Here is a 14,559-nt window from a genome sequence, read left to right on the forward strand (position 1 = left end):
AGGTATCAACACATAAAGGATGCGATGACAGTAAAGTTATATTCAAGAAGAGTGTCACTGCTGTAAAGTTTAATTTATATAATCCACAGCAAACATGGGTTTAAATACTGCAACTTAAAGTGATTTTGATACAATGCTTTTATGAGCAAGCATTGTGTTCACTTGAATAACCTAATAATAACATTTCTCCTGATTATTTGGTAAAAATTTACAATTCAGTTATTTTGAAATCACCCCCCTTTAAATTGTGCACATTTTCCTATGTGACATTTATGGATGTGCGCTTACCACTGTTTTTTAAAATTAATTTCCATATAAATAAATTGAATATTGGGTCATTTATACTAGTACTACTAAAACTTTAATGAATTGTATGCTATAATTCTTAAAACACTAACTCTGCTCTGTAACTAAAAAAATATAATTTTATATTTCAGGTGAACGGGGAAGATTAAAAGAAGATGTAGTTCCTTCTATCTTCGACTTCAACAGGCCTACTAGACCTGCACGTCCCACCAGTCGCCCACATATTGATAGAGAGTCATCTATTCTTGGCTGTTACATGCTTGATGTGCAGCAAGAAGTCACTGTATCATCAAGTACCGGTATGGAAAATGATCTTCAGGATGATGAACCAACAGCAACAGTTAACAATTCAATGATTCAATCAACTCAATGTACTATTTTAGGAAAATATTCGATTGAGAACTATATAAATAATGATAAAGCTGTTTTGTATTATACTGGTTTTTCTAATTATATACATTTTATGTTCTTTTTTAATTGTTTAGGCCCTGCTGCTTATGAACTTAACAATCAATGTATTCTTCTTTCACCACCTGATCAACTTTTTTTGACATTAATGAAATTACGGCAGTGTAAAGAAGATTATGAACTTAGTCTCATGTTTGAAATTAGTGAGACAAGTGTTTCCAAAATAATTATAATGTGGATTAACTTTTTATATTTTCAGTTAAAAGAACTTCAAATTTGGCCTTCTAGGGAAACTATTGACATGCATATGCCACATGATTTTAAGTCAAAGTTTGGGAAAACTAGAGTTATATTAGATGCTACTGAAATACCTGTACAAAAACCATCTGATGTTAATGCTCAAAGTATGACTTGGTCCAGTTATAAACACAAAAACACATTAAAAACTATGATTGGTTGTACACCAAGAGGCGCAGTTTCCTTTATAAGCAATTCTTTTGGGGGTTCTGCCAGTGATCGTCAGATCATCGAGTCTTCTTCCCTTCTTAAACCCAATATGAATATTTTTGACTCGCATGATAGCATCATGGCCGACAGAGGTATAATGGTTCAAGATTTGTTCGCATCACAAAATGTCTTTGTGAATACCCCAACAATGTTAAAAGGGAAATCCCAACTTGAACCACAGGATGTTATCAAAGACCGCCGAATTGCTTCTAAAAGAATCCACGTAGAACGCATTATTGGATTGAGCAAAACATATAAGATTTTGAACACCCCACTACCTCCAAGTAAACTTAAACTTGGATCAAGGGTTGTATTTATATGTTTTTCTATTTCTAATTTCAGACCATCAATTGTGGATAAATTTGCATGAAACAAAACTAAAACAATCTTGTGTTGTATATATTATTATATAACATTAACAGACATTTCATACATCAAATTTGTTGATTTCAATAGGCCTATATAGGTTAAAAACACATTATGTAAGAATCAGATCAAATGCTAACCATTATTGCTATAATAGTTCAAAAATAGATAATTCAAAATTAATTATTGAAAATTTCATTCAGATTACTTTATTCTGAGCCAAGTTATCACTGTTTTGACAACATGTGGCAAATATTGTTTATTACAGTAGCAACATTACTTGTTAATAGAGAGTCCATTTTTAAATTAAATCATTAAATTGCAAATGCATTTCAAGCGGTTTAAATCTCTGCCATCCGGCGATTTACATAGTTCATTATAGGCTTGTCAGGTCGATAAATGTCTAAATAATTATTTATAACATTTTAAGCCAAAAAAAAGACTTGTAATAGGTAGATTTAGTTCTTACATAATGCATGTTTCAATCCAATGCCGAATGAATATTAGAAGTTAACGATGCCTTCCCCGTAAAAACTGTGTGATTCGATGATGTATTTGGAGTAAAAACATATTCAAACTAATTTATCTATTAAATGTTTGCTTCAGATCTCCCTCTGAACATTTTAATTTGAAGAAAACTTCACAATCTTGTGAGAATCTATTTTTATCATCCTTGTTATCATGTGACTTGATTGAGTGAGCATCCATTTTTAGCTTGTATTTGTCGTTAATATTGAAACCATAGTAAATTCAAATTCATGGATTACCCTCTGCCAACATTTTTTTCTGCTGTTTAATCGCAAAGTCTACTGGATGTTTAATTCTATCAGTCTACCCATAACCATTAGCCATTAGATTAACATATAAGCGCTCGTAACATTAAACGATATGTTCACATTTTTGTCTTGTGTGCGTCCATCAAGGCTTTTTTTTAGGAATCCAATATTTTCCATACACTGGTCAACCGAAATTCCATCCTTTGATTGGAAATAACAACACGATACATAGTTTCTTGGGAATTTATCTTAAGTGTACTAAATCAGTTAATAAGCTGCATTGAAAAATGTACATGTACATAACCTATCATTATTTTAAATTACTTAAATATGTGAGGTGTTTAAACTTGCTGTCGTGATAGGTCTTAAAAGAGTCCTCATTGAAAAATCACATTCAAGCAGTTTTATCTTCATTACGTGATTTGAACAAAAACACTGGCATACACTGCGATGGTGTACAGCTATTATAACATCCTATATAATTTAGTTTTTGTATTATGTATCTTTTAATGTATAGATTAAATTTCAGAGGCAAATGGATTAACATTTACCATAAAACAACCAATTATGTCTCTTTGCAGTTGAAAGTCAAATTTCAAATGCTACCATAAACTAACAAAATCTGAATATTGTCAATATCCTGGAAAACCTTATAACTCACATGTTTTACCATTAATAAGCGAGGAGTAAAATAGAAGGCTTTTGTTTATCGTAATTGTCATTAGAATTTGTTTTCTATTATCTGACCCAAGTAAAGAGTTGAGTTTAATTTCACAGTATACAAGTACATTATTCAATTTTAAGTTTTAATACATGACTTTAAGCTTGTATTTAGTTTCAATTTTTTCCAGAGCAGTGAACCATCAGCATATCTAAATTTGAGATGCAACAAATGGCCTATAGTTTTTTGTAAAAAATAGTTGCAACTTGGGTAACATTGAAAAATCACAATAATTATTATCAATGTGAATTTTTTGGATAAAAGTATCACAATGTGTATAAACCATAAAATAACACAGTTTTCTTTTTGTTATTAATAACTGGCCCTGAACCTGATCATAATATTTGCTGTTGCAATTTAACACAAATTCATTCATAGAATTATAACATAAAAATGGGAAAGATGTTCCAGGTTTGATCTGATCATTTCTACCTTTGAAGGGGCATTTAACCTCAAGAATTGTATTTTCATCTATGATTCCATCCGGGGATGCACCTAAAAATGGGTAATCAAAAGAAAGAAATAATCCTGCTGGCGTGACTTTTAGCCCAGTCAAAGACTTAAAATGTTTGACAGCATCTTTTTCATGTTGTCTGCCATGAATTATTGGCATGGTATTAATTTTATTGAAAGAGAATACGCTTGAACATAGTTTTTTAATATTCCTGCGACAAGTCATTTTAGTTACATCCCCGAAACGCGAGGGCTGTTACTCTCCACCTTCTTTCATTATACCACAGTTTACACTTTGCCTGTTTTCTTGTATATTGTTCTATTTCTTCTATTGTTTGGTCCGTAACCTGGAAAAGATTTAAAATACCACATGTAAGGTAGGTTGTGAAATGTTTTCCATTTTTGTACACAAAATGAAATGGGGTTTAACGATGTACTAAATCAAGGGTCATCAAACATGGCTCATCGCATCCTTGTAATAATATACTATTCAAAAAAAGTAGGGGATATTTGATTTTTAAGTGTTATTAAAGTCACCTAATGAAACTGACGAAGAAACAAATGACAAAATGAAATGAAGTTCACATTCATCGATTTATTCCAAATGATCGTTAGACTAAGTAAGGGACAGACTGACCATTATAAGGGTAAAATGATACCCGGGGTCAAACAGCAAAGTTACCACAGCATCACAACCAAGTCAGTAACGGGTAAATCCTCCTCTGTTTGCCAAACAAGCATTGATCCGACGTGGCATACTCCTAATGAGACGTCTAAGGTCATTTTGGTCCAGATTGTCCCATTCCTGTTGCAACGCAGCAGCAAGTTCTTGGACATTGGCAGGACGTTGTTGACGTTGACGTAACCTCTGTCCAAGCATGTCCCAGACATGCTCGATGGGGGAGAGGTCGGGACTCAGTGCTGGCCAAGGTAATGTGGTGATGTTCTGTTGTTGGAGGTAACCTGTAACGATCCTGGCCCTGTGACATCTTGCGTTGTCATCCTGGAAGATGAAACGGCGGCCATGACGTCGTGCGAACGGCACAACATGGACTGCCAAGATGTTGTCCCGGTAGTACTGGCCTGTAACACGCCCTGCAACAACATGTAAAGCCGTTCTTCCAGCAACAGTGATGCCTCCCCACACCATAACAGAACCACCCCCAAATCGATCATGTCTGATGACGTTAACGTCTTGGAAGCGCTCGTTTCGACGACGCCACACCCTCCTACGTCTGTCCAAAAAATCAACAGTGAACCTTGACTCATCTGAAAACGTCACATTGCTCCAGCGTCGATTATCCCAGTGTTGACGATCCCTACACCAACGACGTCTTGCCTGAATGTGATGATCTCTCAAACAAGGGATCACGCGAGGACGTCGGGCGCGAAGGTGACCCCTATGCAGTCGATTCCGAATCGTCTGGCCACTCACTCTCACACCAGTGTCTGTTTGAAGACGAGCGCTGATCTGATTTGCTGTGATGACACGATTTCTCAAGGCCAAGGTACAGATAAATCGATCCTGGGCTTGCGTTGTCGCCCTTGGTCGACCTGAGCGTGGTCTGTCCTGTACAGATTGTGTATCACGGTATCTGGACCATAGCCTGCTTATGACAGACTGAGAAACATTCATCGTCCGCGCCACAACCGCCTGTGTTGTGCCGATCTGTAGCATGCCAAGGGCACGTAACCTTTCATTTTGGGTAAGCCGACCCATATCAAAATTTGTTTTCTGGTCACTAAAACAATTAAACTGATGTTTCCACCCTGGAATTCAATGCCACAATGACTGAAACATTCAAAGTCAGAGTCGTGCAAATCTTGGGTTGGACCCCCATGATGATCCCAAGCATCACATGCATTCCATGCGGTAGCTATTGGTGCGTTTGGGCGTCACATGTAACTGGAAATGTTTCTTCTGTTAGGTTCTATAGTGACTTTGTTCGTAGTCATTTGCATATTTTAGTATTATGCCCCCAAAATCAAATATCCCCTACTTTTTTTGAATAGTATAATACAGTAAGACTACCCTTCATTTTTAGAGATTTTATTATTATGTGCACATCTTTTTAGGTATGCTATCTCCTTTCACATTACTCTGTTCTCAGTTTAAAATATGTTAAATAAATGAAACTGGGAAAAATGTATAAATTGGTGCATGTTATGTAAAAGGCTGGCCACCCCTGCATATTTGTTGTTTGTCCCACACTAAAAAAACATTATAGTTGTAATTTCAACCTGAAACATTAACTATCATAGCATTTACCTGTATAGCTCTGTCAACCAAATATTCTGTTAATGGCAAAGGCAGGTACTTATGGTCTTCACTTGCAATCTGTAAAATTAAAAGTGATTTGGAATTATTTTGGTGTCTCATGGACAATATCTATGGGCTCTTCTGCACCACCCTATATAGTCATGGGCGTCACAATTGTTTTTCTGGGGGGGTCTGAATATACTTGGACCCCCCAAAAAATTTACATAGTAGATCCTAACTCCTATTTATTTACAACAATTACTAGGATTAGTTAAGATTCTATCTGTACATATCCCAATATGGTTTACATTGCTAAAATAAAACACAGAGAGAATCATCCTTGAAACATGTGTGAAGTGAAAAGTAACTGTGTTCCATAAAATTATGTCTAGTTAATTTTTTTCTGCCACTTATCAGAGTGAATCGCATGTAGGTACCCAAAAACATTATCGCCTAAACCAAATATTTATCGCCCGCTCAGCCAGCCACATAACCATAATACTTTGCACGCGGTGGGCCAATCAGCAAACGAGTTGTGTGGACAGCATGGCCACATGGTGTTTGTTTATATTTTTTAGGGGTTTTAAAATAGGGTTAGGGGTTAGGGTTGCGGCCCCCCCCCCCAATATATATTTCACGGCTACGCCTCTGTATATAGTCATTACCTGAATGTTAGTTACAGGAAACAAATATCGCATTGCCAGATCTTGAGAGGAATGGTGAACATAATTGATCATACGGTTTCTGACATAATCGGTATAACCAGCATTATTTCGACGTTTTATAGGTCGTGGATCGTCCAACATTTCATCCATACACTTTCTTTTTGTCGGAATTTCCTCTGAGAAGACCGGCTTACCTGTAATAAAATTTTTGTAATAAATACTTATCCTAAAATTTAAGAAACCATATTTGGGTCACTTTTAAGTAGCACACATATTTTATTAGTTTATTACATTTAATTTTAATATTTTAAACAAAATTCACAAGCATTTTCATTTGAGCTATTCCGATGCATATTAAATTCAAATCTTGGGTATTTCAATTTAAATTCAAAATAACAAATCTCTGCTAGATTTTAATTTGAATTAGTGTGTAAATAACAATATTTACCTTCGTACATGGTTTTAGGTTTATGAAATTTTTGAATGTTTTCAGTGCATGACTTCTTTACTTTAATTTCGCCCGTCTCTGTGAACCATTGCAGAAGTAATAGAACTGCTGCAATATGCTTACATGTACCATGTGGCCCCTTGCCTGCTGGACATTCACAATGGGAAGTAATGGGGTCACCAGTTGAGTGGATTTTAAGCTTGTAGTTGTACGTCACCTTTAATATGACAAGAATTTTCAAATGAATAATATGGATCATTGTTGGAGATGGTGTATGTTACATTTGTACCAGATAGAGAGAGAGAGAAATGGGGTTTAACATCCACGTGACACAAACTAGGTCATTTCGGGACTAACATATGGTTTAATTTTATTTCAATAATTCGCTTGCGCGTAGGGGTCTTTAGAAGTGGTCAACATAATTTTTTTTTCTTATCCCACAATTTGGATTGCCTCTAAATTAAGAGGTCAAGGTTGTTGTCACATCAGTCTCTAGTTAAAAGCATAACTAAGTGTGATGAGTAATGTACCACCTAGCCTTAAACTGTGCTGTAAAATAACATGATTTACCTTATTTTTCATGGCAGCACCAACTATGCCACTGAAATATGTATCGCTTGCAGTTAGTATAACTGAGCAAGCAAGCACTCTCCCACCATCCGCCATATCTTTTCCCATTTGAAGGGCCTTCAAATCTCCAGATATTTGTTTATCCTCTTTTAAATGAAAAACAATATTTGTTTATGATATGACCATATTCATAATTAGTGATTTAAGTACCGTATGCATTAATTAAGATGGGGTGGGGGTGGTTAACAGCTATAGACCCCCTATGCGCAAGGGATTTATTGAAATAAAATTGAACCATATTTTAGTCCCAAAGTGATCTAGTTTGTGTTGAGTGGACGTAACAAGCCTATAGTATAATTGCTACAACAATGAACAACCTACACAGTATCTTCAAACAGTCGTGTTACATTGCTCAGACTTCAGAGTCAGAATAAAGTAATTGTAATGAATTTTCAATATATTCAGTTTCCATTACTATTTTTGAACTATTCAAATTCAGAATACACACACACATTACTAAAAATGAAAGATATAGAGGTCTTTATCTACCTGCCATTCTGTATAAGAGATAGCCTTCAATTTGATGGAAATTAATTACAGGCAAATGCTCTTTGTGTTCATTAGTTAACTGTTGATAACCAGTGATAGGCCATTCGGTGTTTACCATATCAGGAAGAATAATGACAGGCCCCCTGAAGTTGTCATTGCGGTCATACGATTCTAATCTGAAAGAAAAAAAACAACATTTAAAGGAGCTAAAACGCTATTCTATGGCATCTATAATTGGAAACAAATGGGTCGCAACACATATGATAATGTAATATGAATGTATGTAAACTGATTTACATTCAATCATTTCTGTTTTTATTGTAATTTCTAATCAGTTATTTTTGGCGAAATATGCAAAGAGTCTGAATTGAATGGCAGTCTTTGGAATCTGGTTATTCCAGTCTACACCGGTAGTATTCTCCTACATGAGATATGTTTAGCCTCGTTCATCGAGTTGCTTCATCCAAATGGCGCTCAAAAGCAGCCTAGGGTACGCGATTCGTGTGCTAATTTTAAAATTTTCATTTTGTCTAAAATATTGGATAAGAAGTCCAACTTTTCACGGTAAGATAACAACCTCAATGTTAATTTAAATTGAACAAAAAGTCATGTTTGCAATGTAGAAGACTTGGCTCCTTTAATGGACTTAAAAAGTTGACCAGGCCTACATGCCAAATGTCAATATTTTTTTCACACAGCTTTTAGTGAATTTAAAATTACGGCTATTTTAGGGTCTTCATATCGAAATGTGTTAGTTTTAAAATAGCAACAAGGCTTACATTAACAACATAGCCTATTGTTATTTCCACACATTATATCACATACCAAACTATAAAATTCAAAGTTATCGGCAAAATCTTACATAGGCCACGATAACGAAAGTGGTTAACATAATAATAATAATAGACATATGAATAAGCTTATAAAATTATTACAACCAGCAAGGCCTAGACTATAGTAGATTAAATACGCCTACCGGTACCCTATTATTGTTTCCTCCATTGATTCCACGCATGATTAATATTCATAAATAATTCATTTAAACTTCCTAGAATTACTTATTCTAATAACATAAAGCAGGTATTGTTCGCAAGCTCGTTTGGCAGGTCAAAGGTTTAGCAGGTCATATCCGGGAATTCCCATGCCGGTTTGTTTTGATTTGGCATAGCGAGGCCTAGGCTATACCCAGCTAAACCTCCAGCAGTCCAGCCAGGTTGAAAATATGACCACGTTTGTGTTCAGAACATTTCAAAAGCCGAGTCGGTAGTCGTCTGCCATGTTGATAGGTATCCCCCCTAATACACGCGCGCCACCTAGCGTGGAATGTCGACGGCGGACCCCATTGTCAAGTTGGTATTATAATTGTGAATTGAGAAGGTAAATAAGGGCTGGACTAACTCTATATACTTTTTGCCGTGAAATTTTATTGTTTCATTCTGTTTCCTGGTAGCTTAATCAACCATATGTATAAAATTTGATTATGATATGCAACATGGCAGCCATGCGAATAAATCAATAAATTAAACATGTTCAGAACTTGAATAAATTTTATTTTCTTATTCTGTTTCCCGATGTGTTAATCCACCATATGGATAAAATTTGATTATGATATGCAACAAATAATCAATAAATAAAACATATCTATTGCTTTAATAAATTCCTAGAAGTAGAAGTAAATAAGATTAAAATATATTTTCATACCCGGTTACAGGCGCAAGTCCACACGTATTTATGTCATGCTATTTATCCGCATGTGGGAAATAAAAACAGCATTTTTTGCGTATTATTTTCATCGTACTGGAAATTCGCGTGTATGAAAACTAGGCAGGTAACGGAAAATTGTATGATTCGTCCGATCTTATATTTTTGTCTCAACCGAAGGGTTAGATATTATTTATTGTCCCCCGACTTTCGAAGAAAGCAGGGGACTATTAAAATGGGCTCGCCCGTCTGTCTGTCCGTCACTTTTTTTGGGACACAATAATTCTCCTTCTAATTGAGCTAGAATGTTCAAACTTGGTGTAGGGGTTTACTAGGCCATGGCCTCGATGGAGTTCGAAGATGAGCATTTTCTGCTTGGGACACGATAACTTAGTTCTAATTAAGTGAGAGTGATGAAACTTGGTGTATAGTTCAATTACATCAATACCGTGACTAAGTTCGATAATGAGCATTTTTTGCTTAGGTTAAGCAGAGCGATAAGCAATTTGATTGGCCGAGACTTTGGCACACAATAACTATCTTCTAATTGAGGTAGAATGTTCAAACTAGGTGTAGGTGTTTATTGGATCAATGCCTTGATGGTGTTCGAAGATGAGCTTTTTCTGCAAAGGGTAAGCAGTTTGATTGGTTGATGTTTTAGGACACGATAACTTTAGTTCTAATTAAGTGAGAGTGATGAAATTTTGTGTATAGTTTTATTACATACATACCTTGACTAAGTTCGATAATGAGCATTTTCTGCTGGGGTAAGCAGAGCCATAACTCTCATTCTAATTGAGCTAGAATGTTCACACTTAGCGTAGGTGTTTATTAGGTGAATGCGTTGATGGAGTATGAAGATGAGAATTTTCTGCTTAGGGTAAGCAGAGATAAGCAATTTGATTGATTGGTGTTTGGGACACGATTACTTTAGTTCTAATTTAGTGAGAGTGAGGACACTTGGTGTATAGTTTTATCACATAAATACCTTGACTAAGTTCGATAATGAGCACTTTCTACTCAGGGTAAGCAGAGCAATAAGCAATTTGATTGGCCGAGACTTTGGAACACAGTAACTCGCCTTCTAATTGAGGTAGGCGTTCATTAGGTGAATGCCTTGATCTAGTTCGATGATAAACATTGTCTCCTTACTGTAAACAAAGATAAGCAATCTGATTGGTTGATGATATAAGTGAGAGTGATGAAACTCTGAGTATAGATTCATTATATCATTACCTTGTCTAAGTTCGATGATGAGAATGTTCTGCTTAGGCTAAGGTGAGACAAGCAATTTGATTGGTCAAGACTTTGAAACAGAACAACTCTGCTTTTAATTGAGGTAGAATGTTTTAACATGATGTAGATGCTTATTAGGTGAATGTCTTGATTAAGTTCAATGATTAACATTTCGAGCTTAAAGCACAATATTGGTGCCAGTCATTATCACATATGTGATAGAACTGGTTAAACGCGTGCCAAATGTTATTTTATCACAGAGATCATTGCTACGATAGATGCGTAATCAATGTTTCAACAATCGGAAGTGACGAACGCAAAAGGAAAACACGGGTTATCCCTTTATATAACTGACTGAAGTGACGGGTGGTAACAGATACATGGGCGAATTTCTGCTCACTAATAATTCCTTCAAAGTCCAAAAGTTGGTGTGTAAAACATAGAGATGGCAGTAACCCTAGCAGAGATTGGTGAACCATTTTTACAAGGGACTATAGCTGTTTGTAGAGTGATAATAATGTTTCCCTGTAATAATCGGTAAAGATACGTAATAAATCTATATTTCCTGGTAATTGAATATGCTAACCAATCATTAACTAGTCTATAGACTGTTGAGGATATAAATATTTAAACACGTGTTTACTATCGATTTTAGCCGATATCTAAATGTATAAATGTGGGTAGGCAGGGTAGCCAACATTGCCCTCAACAATGCAAAAGCAGAAAATATTGGAGATGGTTGATAACGCTCTAATTCGATGAGATTTCCTACCAGTGTGGCCATGTTCCGTGCCTTCCCAAAGGGTGTCCTCATTTCGTTTAGTTCTGGGTTGTTCAGTATGGTATGCCATCGCTCAAATACGTCAAATCTATTCTAGCATGTACCACTGAACATAATTATGTCAATTTCAGCGATTTCCGGTGCTACTGTCAAGCGGGATGGGGGAGGGAGTGTTGTTTTATTATTGAATTCCTCATAAGTCTGCGTCCTCAGTTCTTGTATAACGGACTATACGGTCATAATGTTACTGTATTACCAATCACGTAATTCTTGGTGATGGCAGGTTGAAGAGAATATTTAAATCTCACATGACGGTGGATGTACATTCATGACTAGTCGTGCTTTTTTGTTGTTTGAATTGCATAATTTATAGCATTAAACTGAATTCTCTTCATGTTAGTGTATAGTACAGTCATTAGCCTGGATATACCCATACTCCCCGCAGTGTTTCGTTTGATTAGAGCTAATCCCACTAAACACTGCTTTAATGGAAGCAAATGTCTGTTCCAAATTATGACTGATCAATAGTCCAATTAACAACCAATAGCTAACTGCGTAACAATGTCATTACGCTTTAAACAAAGCTCCAAATTGGACCAAATATGTTTACATAACGTTACGTCATGACTCGCGATTTTATTATGCCCAATTAACCAGTGCATAGAAGAATATTGCAGGAGAAATGATTGCGTGACAAACGGGGCTATCAACACGGATACAATGTATACAATACTGTTTGGAGACGAACAAGACTTTCACCGTTTTTTTTCAAATTCCTTAAACCACTGTCCAAAAGTTTATTGAAGACCCAGATTAAACGAAGGGCTATCATGTTGCTGTACGTGGGATATATTTGATTGAACGGGAAGAATAGACACTCCCTCAAAAGCTCAAGTATCAGAAGTCAATCCAGCAAGTGGCAGAGAGGGATTTCTTGGGCCACTGCTTCAGGAATATGGGGTATACCATGCATCATGGACAATAACGATCCTTAAGCTACGTTAATCTTGAATAACCAATCACGGATATGAAGAGGAAAACACTAACAACCCAAATTATAGCATTCAACTGAATTTGTTTCCTATTATTGTAGTGTGGCCTGGGTATACCGTGCCTCATGCATTGACAATAACGATCGTTCAGCCACGTTTATCTTCAATAACCAATCACGATGAAGGAGGAAAACACTAACAGCACAAATATAAAATATTACTTCCGGGAATAAAATGAAAATAACATGTCGACAAGAAGTTGATTGCTAAAACCTTTAGATCTAAAATTAACGACCAAATAAAATTTACTGATTTTATTTCCAAACACAGCTGATGCATATTATTTGTTTGGAGAACTCCCTAAAACATAATGTACAAAAGAACACCTGTGAACAGGTATTTGTGTATAAAACAAACGATAAACTCTTGTGTTCAGCAATCTAATTGTTTCACGTACTCTTGTGCTATAGTATAGTATAGTATTATACAATATTATCATCATGCGTGTTATTTTGTGCATTGCAATGGTCTTGACCACTGTTGTGACTATCTCGGGACAAAGGAGTGGGTGGCCTTGGTCACGATATGGAGGGATGCGAAATCCAAGATGCATCAGTTGTTCAGAGGTAAAAGAGGCTCATCTGTGTGAATCCTGCTGCAAAAGTGAGCTTTGTTTATTTTAAATATTTATTTTCTATTTTTAAAGATTTGTTATGTTCTACTACACTGTACAGGTGGACTGGGCCAAAGGTATTTGAAGAGATTAAAATTTCATCCATTATCTTGTCTAGTATACCACGTATATCACACACCATTTTGTTTCGACTCAGTGAAGACCTTTCTTCTCCGATTATTTCACAATTCTCACTACATGTAACACGCTCCATCCGTTTTTGTTGGAGACTAGACTGTATTTAATTTATATAGAACCCCCAATGTCACTAAATGGATCGTTTCCTAGCGGTATTATTTAAGCAATATCAATTTCTGAATACTGACTTCGTTGGACCGAAAGAAGTTGGACGAATGGTTAGCGCGTGTGAGTTGTATCATAAGGTTTGACATTGAATCAACTTACGTGGTTTCGATTCCCCTGTTCTACGTGAGAGAGAGAGAGAGAGAGAGAGAGAGAGATGGGGTTTAACGTCCACTCGACACAAACTAGGTCATTTCGGGACTAACATGGTTTAATTTTATTTACATAATTCGCTTGCGCGTAGGGTTCTTTAGCAGTGGGAGGAAACCGGAGAAAACCCACGAGGTTGGACAGGCGACCCTACTCCTTGCCACGTACAACCGGGGATTCGAAACCACGCCAGTCGACTCAATGACAGACTTTATGATACAGCGCGCGCACGCTAACCATTCAGCCATCCAACCCCCCTTCTACGTGACAAGGAGTAGGGTCGCCTGTCCAACCTCGTGGGTTTTCTGCGGGTCCAACGGTTTCCTCCTACTGCTAAAGACACATACGCGGAAGCGCATTATTGAAATAAAATTGAACCATATGTTATTCCCGAAATGACACGGTTTGTGTCGAGTGGACGTTAAACCCCATTTGTCTCTCTTCGGAAGACGTGGCGGTTGGGGAAGCGCTTATTTCTGATTGGTTAATTCAAATTTAGTTTCCATTACTGATGCAGCACTATGCAATGATATGTGTCTCTGGTTTGATGTGGAAAGCCAAACCCAACGTGTGACGCATACTCTCTCTGCCACATATTTTAAGAGCCTTGTGATCGTCTAGTATTGTCACTGGTTGTATTTGTAATTCTTTACTTATGATTAAGACATATTTTTAATGGCACTCTAATATCCCA

The 14,559-nt window shown here is 36.3% G+C and overlaps 1 long non-coding RNA gene across 2 annotated transcripts; it reads right to left on the reverse strand.

The window, feature by feature from the left end:
- Nucleotides 1–3,683: 3,683 nt before the first annotated feature.
- On the reverse strand, nucleotides 3,684–7,574 carry LOC126829434 (uncharacterized). Of its 2 annotated transcripts, none has more exons than XR_007683400.1 (4): nucleotides 7,481–7,574; nucleotides 6,463–6,656; nucleotides 5,807–5,875; nucleotides 3,684–3,884 (listed from the first exon to the last, which is right to left on the reverse strand). It is a non-coding gene; the product is annotated as an uncharacterized LOC126829434 (long non-coding RNA). The 2 variants fall into 2 exon arrangements; XR_008789043.1 differs by lacking the exon at nucleotides 7,481–7,574 and adding an exon at nucleotides 6,911–7,124.
- Between the last annotated feature and the right edge of the window lie 6,985 nt (nucleotides 7,575–14,559).

This window comes from Patella vulgata, chromosome 8, assembly GCF_932274485.2.
Source record: "Patella vulgata chromosome 8, xgPatVulg1.2, whole genome shotgun sequence".
In the NCBI taxonomy this organism is placed as follows: Eukaryota; Metazoa; Mollusca; class Gastropoda; family Patellidae; genus Patella; species Patella vulgata.